Below are 7,452 nucleotides of genomic sequence, written 5' to 3'. Positions count from 1 at the left end.
TATACAGAGCTTCCTACATGCCAGGCACTGCGTTAAATGCTTTATAATTATTATCTCATAACATACATAACTCACAACCACCCTGGGAAGGTAGATGCTGCTGTTTATTATCTTCATTCTACAGATGGGGGAACTGAGGCAAACAGAGGCTCAGTGACTTGCCTAGGATCATACAGCTAGTAAGTGAGGTCTGACTCCAGGCCTAGCAACTCCATGCAGTGTCTGTCTTCTGCTGCTCTATGTCTCCACAGCAAGCACTTCGCAAAATGCCACTTCAGGGGGTAGCTAGGTGTCCCACTGAATAGAGCACCCACCCTGAAGTCAGGAGGACCTCAGACACTTAACACAAAAACTAGCTGTGTGACCTTGAGCAAGTCACTTAACCCCAATTGCTCAGCCTTCCCCCTCCAAAAAGCAAAATAAATAAATAAATAAAAAGAATCTGCCACTTTTCCTAGGAACATTCTTCCTTTTCAACCATGTCAGATTTTTTCTTTTATTTTTGGACCAGATTTACAATATGTAAGGAACTGCCAGTGAGGAAACCCCCTCTAACAATGCAGATCAGCACCAAGGGTACTGAAAAATTACAACACTTTTCCAAGGTCACACAGGGGGTATGTGTCCAAGGCAGGACTTGAACACAGGGCTTCCTTCCTCAGAGGCCAGCTTGACTCACTTCTCAAATCGGCAGAACATATACTAAAATTGGAACAATACAGAGAAGATTAGCTTGGCCCTTCACGAAGCATTCCATATTTTTGTTCTGACTACTGACCTCCCTTGGCTTCCTTTAAGTACCAACTAAAATCTCACCTTCTACAGGAAATTCCTTCCCCAACCCCTCTTAATTCTAGTGCCTTCCTTCTGTTAATTATTTCCTATGTATTCCGCATATAGCTTACTTTGTTTATATTTGTTTGCATCTTATCTCAAGGAGATTGGGGGAGGGGGTGTCTTTTGTTTTCTTTTTGTATCCTTAGCACTTAGCACAATGCCTGACGGTGTAGCAGATGCTTAATAAATATTGATTGATTGATTAATTATCTATGTAAATAAGACAAGTATTGTCAGCTCTTGAAGGATTTTTGACTAGTTTTCTTTTAACTCTTTTATCAGGACCTCAATAACTGCTCATTGAACTGAATCTAGTGATGATGATAATGAGAGCTTTCATTCCACATTTCTGTGAGGCTGACCAGAGCAAGGGATTTTAATTCCTAGTGCCTAGCACAATGCCTGGCACACAGCAAGCTTTTAATAAATACTTGTTGATTGAAAAAAAACAAACAGGTGTTGGGATGACTTGTAGATCGAATCCCAGGCCCAGACACTTAGCACCCACCCAGAAACACCTGGCCATGTAACCTTGAGCAAGTTACTTAACCCCGATTGCTTAAAAAAAAAAAAAAATGGGGCGACCAGGTAGCACAGCGAGTAAGAGCACCAGCTCCAGTGTTGGGATGACCTGGATCAAATCCGGGCTCAGATACTCAGCACTACACCCAGAAATAACTGGCTGTGTAACCTTGAGCAAGTTACTTAACCCTGATTGCTTTAAAAAAAAAAAACAAACAGGAAAAGTATACATATGACTCAAATATATGTGAGATTGTATACAAGCAAAGGGCTAGAAGGAGGGGGAGAAATAGAGATGAGAGACTGGAACAGGAGTCATATTTAACTGAGAAAGGAAGATCAAGGGATTTCCCATTAAGATCACCATTCTATGAGTCATTCAGTAAAGCCTTCCTATAGAAGAAGGTTCTGCAGTCTAGCTGATCCCCTGTCCCTTGTGTCAAACCAGGTCCCCAACTACTGTCCCTATACACCTAATTAAAGTCCCTCTCACCTTCCTTATCCCTTTTCCACCTCTGAACCCTTCCCATCTTGCATTAAATGCCTGGGATGCTGTCTTCCTCTATCTCTTCAGACCCCTAAGCTGCCTTCTTATGCACACCTCCTGAAACCTAGTACCTTCCTCAGTCCCACTTGTAGATACTGGACTACAGAGGGGAAAGATTCAATTGCCTGTTCTGCCACAAACAAGTTACCTCAGTTTCCCTTTCCATAAAAGGAGTTGATTCAACTACTTACTGAGTAATCTTGGGCAAGCTACAGAATCATAGAATCTCAAAATTGAAAGAGTTCTCAGAGTTCATCTGTGCCAAACTACTCTTGACCAGGAACCCCCTCTATAGCATTCAATATATACTGAGTGCCTCCTACCTGAAAAGCACTGAACAGGGAGACAAAGAAAAATGTCACAGGCCTTTTGGGAGCTTACAGTCAAATAGAGGTTGTGGCATGTAAATGACAGAAGGATGCTATGAGATAGAAAAGCACTCTAGGAAAATTTGAGGAGATAGGAGAACACTTTCATTTGGGAGGATGAAGGTAGGCTTTCTGGAGGAGGTGTCTTCCTAGAGAAGCCTTAAAGAAAAACAAGGATTTTAACAGGTAGAGATAAGGCCAGAATGCTTTCTAGAAACAGGGAATAACTTGTACAAATATAAAAACATAAGAGATACAAAGTCCAGATCTAGTTATAACTAGTAAATCAGTTTGTCTGGAATGGAGAACATGCAAAGGTAAGTAATGTGAAAACAGGCTGGAAAGGTAGGTTGGGGCCAATGTAGAGAGGTATATGTGTGTGTGCATGTGTGTGTATGTGTGCATATACATATATAAACACATGCATATATGTATATATACACAGATGTGTATGCATATGTATATATAGAATTTTCCAACTATATGTAAAAACCATTTTAACATTCATTTTTTTTTAATTTTGAGTTCCAAATTTTCCCCTTCACTTCCTCCCCTCCTGCCTCCCTGAGAAGGCAAGCAATTTAATATAGGTTATATATGCATAATCATGCAAAACACATTTCCATATTATTCATGTTGCAGAAGAAAACACAGACCCACTGACCCCCCCCAAAAAAACAAGAAAAATAAAATTTTAAAAGGTATGCTTCACTGCATTCAGACTCTATCAGTTCTTTCTCTGGAATTTGATAGCATTTTTCATCACAAGTCCTTTGGAATTGTCTTGGATCACTGAATTGCCGAGGATAGCTAAGTCATTCACAGTTGATTATCATCACAATATTGCTGTTGCTGGGTACAACGTTCTTCTGGTTCTGCTCACTTCACTTTGCGTCAGTTTATATAAGTCTTCCCAGGTTTTTTTTAATTATGCTGCTCATCATTTCTTATAGCACAATAGAATCCCATCACAATCATATATTACAACTTGTTCAGTTATTCCCCAATTGATGGGCACCCCCTCAATTTCTAATACTTTGCCACCACAAAAAGAGTGTAGTGAACTTTAAGTGACAGGTTGAGGCATTTTCACTTTATTCTATATGCAGCGAACCCCTAAATGGTAATCACTGACAAATGGTCAGACAGCTATCACAGACCTCCAGTGACAGTGAGCTCATTACCCCCACTGATGCAATTCATTCCACTTCGGGACAACTCTCATTATTAGGAATTTTTTTCCTTATGTCAAACTTAAATCTGCTTCTCTGAAAACTCCATCTATGACTTTTATTTCTGCCTTGATCAGCAAAACAATAAGAAACCCAAAATTGAACCAAATAGAAATGAAAAAATATTGTTTGATAAGCTCAAGATTACCAAAACTCATTTCAACTTTCAGCTTCAGTTTCTTCACCTACAAAATGAGAGGATTTAATTAGATTATCTTTAAGGTCCCTCCTAAATCTAGGCGGCTCAGGGCAGATGTGTCAAGCTGGTGGCCACTCCAGATTAAAATATAACTGGAAAATGTTTAGCAAAATGAAAAAAAATACAATCCAACAGAAGTGATTTTAATTTGTAGTTTTCTAAGTTAATGTGTGTCTTCAGAAGATCTGTTTCTATTTCAGTCTGACATCCCCAGTTCAAGGAATAGCTCACTAAATCTGGAGTCAGGAAGACCCGAGTTCAAATCTAGCCTAAGACACATATTAACTCTGTAACCCTGGGCAAGGGACTTAACCTCTGCTTGCCTCAATTTCCTTATTTTTTGAATGAGAATAATAATAGCCCCTACATCTCAGGGTTGTTGTGAGGATAAAATAAGATAATATTTGTAAAGTACTTTGTAAATTTCAAAGCACTGTGTAAAAGTTATCATTGTTGTTATTTTGATTCTATGACCTGTTTGTCACTAGGGACTCATAGCAGATGTCCTTTGATTGGGTAATGGCTAAAAAAAATTGTTGTACATTGATGTAATGGAGTCTTTCTATGCCACAAGAAACAACTAATATGAAGAATTCAGAGAAACCTAGGAAGGCTGACATATAGAATCAGACAAACAATATACACAACTACAAAAGTATAAATGTATAAAAATGTACACAATATACAAAAGTATAAAAAGAATCTGAATGCTGGGTAATTATAGTGCCCAGGCTTGGCCCTGTAGAAGAGCTGAGAAAGGATACATCCCTCCCTTTATTGCAGAGGTAGGGGATTATGGGTGTAAAATATCCCACATACTGTCAGACTAGTTTGGTGTATTAATTATGCTAATCTGTTTTTTTTTCCTTTTTCCCTTTCATTTGAAATCTTTGTTCCAATGGAAAGTTCTCAGGGTAGGGTAAGGGAAGGATTTACTTGGCAGTGATGCCAGGGACAATCTGCAAAAGCAGCCCAAGTGTCCACCTCCTGCCCCAAAGAGGGTCACTGAAACTGTCACGTATGCAGCAAAACCTCATTCTTTGGATCACTTTAAAATCTGGATTACAAATGCAATCTTTTTGGCCACTGAGCAGCAGTGTATGAAAATTTTTACCAAGTTGGAAAATTAACTAAAGTGATGTGACACATGATAGTTGGTTATATAGAATTTTAATAAGAAGCATAAATACTTTTTAAATCTTTTATTTTTTTTCCAATTACACAGAAAAAAAATTTTTTAACATTCATGTTGTTTTTTTTTTAATTTTGAGTTCCATATGTTCTCCCACCCTTTCTCCACTCCTCCCTCATTGAGAAGGCCAACAATTTGATATAGATTATACTCAATGCAGTCGTGTAAAACACATTCCCATATTAGTTATGTTGTGAACAAAAACAGAGACCCACCCCCCAAAACACACACACACACACACACACACACACACGAAAAATAATATACTTTGATCTGCATTGAGACTCCATCAGTTCTTTCTCTGGAGATGGATGGCATTTTTCATCGAGTCCTTTGGAACTGTCTTAGATCATTATATTTCTGAGAACAACTAAGTCATTCACAGTTGATCATTATGCAGTATTGTTGTTACTGTGTCAATGTTCTAGTTCTGCTTAATTCACTTTGTATCGGTTCAGAAATAATAATACTTTTTAAAAAATTAAATAACCTCTCAAATGTTTTTGTAACTTTGTAACATTTATACTTCTGAAGTAATTAATGCTTAAAGTTGCACTAATTTTGAGACGTATTTTTATTTTCTGTAGTGTTAAACACATAATTTCTGGAAAACTTTTGGAGTTCCTTCTAAATTATTTTTTTCTCATGCTAGGCCACCTCCTAACAGAGAGGTAGGTGATGGACTTGGGGTGAAGATAGAGACCTTTTTTTGGACATGGTCAATGTGGCAATTTGTTTTGCTTGACTATGAATATTTGTTACTAGGTTTTTCTTTTCCTCCTTGCTTTTTCAATGGGGAAGGGGATGGCAGGTGAGAGGAAGAGAAGTTGGATTTTTGTTCACTGAAATACTTTTAATTTTAAAAAGAAAATTATTTTTCTTCATTCTTTCATACTTTGTTATCTTTATTATCAACAAGAAAATAGACTCTAGCCAAAATAAGTATCCATTCAGTCCTATTCACCCATGACAGCAATATGATATATAGTTGGAACAAAGACAGATTCCTTGCTTTAAAGATATTATAGTACAATATGTGTGTCTTTATTTGAGAAAATCTAGTGAACAAGTTTCTAAAAATCCAAATATATCAGGGGGTAGTTATTTGCATTATGGCAAGGATTCTTTGCTTTACAAAAAGGATTCCTCTAACAAGCTCCTCTAAATAATAATTCCTCTGACTAGATTCTGAGTTACTTGTCTAATAGCACTAGGTAGCACTAGGTGATCAAGATGGCATTAGAACTCATTGCTAATTTTTAGATGAATCACAGATGAACATTATTTTGAGTGTAGGGAACTCTGGACAGGTGATTTCGTTGGTTAACATGAAATATCTGGAATTATACTATAAGACCATGGAAAAGGTTTTTAACACTCAAGGAATTGACTTACATACAATCACGTGGGGACAACAAAGTTTGGAAGAAGGAGAAGAACGAACAAAAACAGAACAAGAAGAAAGACAAGAAGAAGGAGGAGGAAGGAAGAGAAAGAAAGAACTACAATTACCCAGTCACTTTAATATTTGTAAAATGCTTTACATTTATTTTTTCATTTGATTCTTTTCACTTTCAAGATGATCTCATCTTATCTATGAGGTAAGTACTAAAGACATTATTATTCCCATTTTACAGATCAATTAAATGACTTTTCTGATAGCCACAGAGCTAGTGATTGAGACAGAATTCAGTCCTCTATATTCTCAACCTCCATATCCTCTCAATCATTTTTTGCCTTCACCAACAATTGCTTCACAGGGTAGGCTCCCTCCATGAATTCAAGAGCCATTGGCAGACACCCCAACCCCAACCTGAGAATCAATGAGGATGTTCCAATTGCTAAGAAGAAGGAAAATCAACTGGGTTTGTACTTCTTCGGTTTTGAATTGCTGCAATCTGAGGATACTGTTTTCATAGAATTGATCTTTCAGCTTCTAAGGGCCCCCCAGGTTTAGGAGAGAATCAAAAGGGCAGAGAAAAGAGAGTTATTTTGGGATAAAAACCAGTTTATAGAGTTTTCTCCTACCAAAAATTACTTTGTTTTATACACAAGTCATGGATATCTAAATATATGTGTGTGTATGTATGTATCTATGTATTTATATATTTTGCTGTTTTTCAGTCATTTCAGTCATGTCTGACTCTTCACAACCCCATTTAGGGTTTTCTTGACAAAGATACTAGAGTGGTTTGTTACTTCCTTCTCCAGCTCATTTCACAGATGAAGAAATTGAAGCAAACAGGAATAGGTGACTTACCCAGGGTCACACAGCTAGTAAGTGTCTGAGACATTTGAATTGAGGTCTTCTTGACTCTAACTCTTCACTGGATCTCTATCCACTACACCACATAGCTGCCCTATTTACATATGCATATGTATATATGCATGCATGTATATATGTATATGTGCTATGAATATTTATAGTATATATTCACATATACAGACATATACATGTGCATGTAGATAGCTAGATACATAGATAGCCAAATGGATGGATGGATGGATGGATGGATGGATGGATGGATGGATGGATGGATGGATGGATGGATGGA

The 7,452-nt window shown here is 37.4% G+C and overlaps 1 pseudogene; it reads left to right on the top strand.

Annotated features, from left to right (window-relative positions):
• Positions 1 to 678: 678 nt before the first annotated feature.
• On the top strand, positions 679 to 763 carry LOC138176378 (U6 spliceosomal RNA; annotated as a pseudogene).
• Positions 764 to 7,452: the final 6,689 nt, after the last annotated feature.

This window comes from Petaurus breviceps, unplaced genomic scaffold, assembly GCF_028583685.1.
Source record: "Petaurus breviceps papuanus isolate PSGF00001 unplaced genomic scaffold, PetGlider_PUasm1.0 87965, whole genome shotgun sequence".
In the NCBI taxonomy this organism is placed as follows: domain Eukaryota; kingdom Metazoa; phylum Chordata; class Mammalia; order Diprotodontia; family Petauridae; genus Petaurus; species Petaurus breviceps.
Note: the sequence above shows the minus strand (reverse complement) of the source record. Positions and strands in the feature narration are given on the sequence as shown.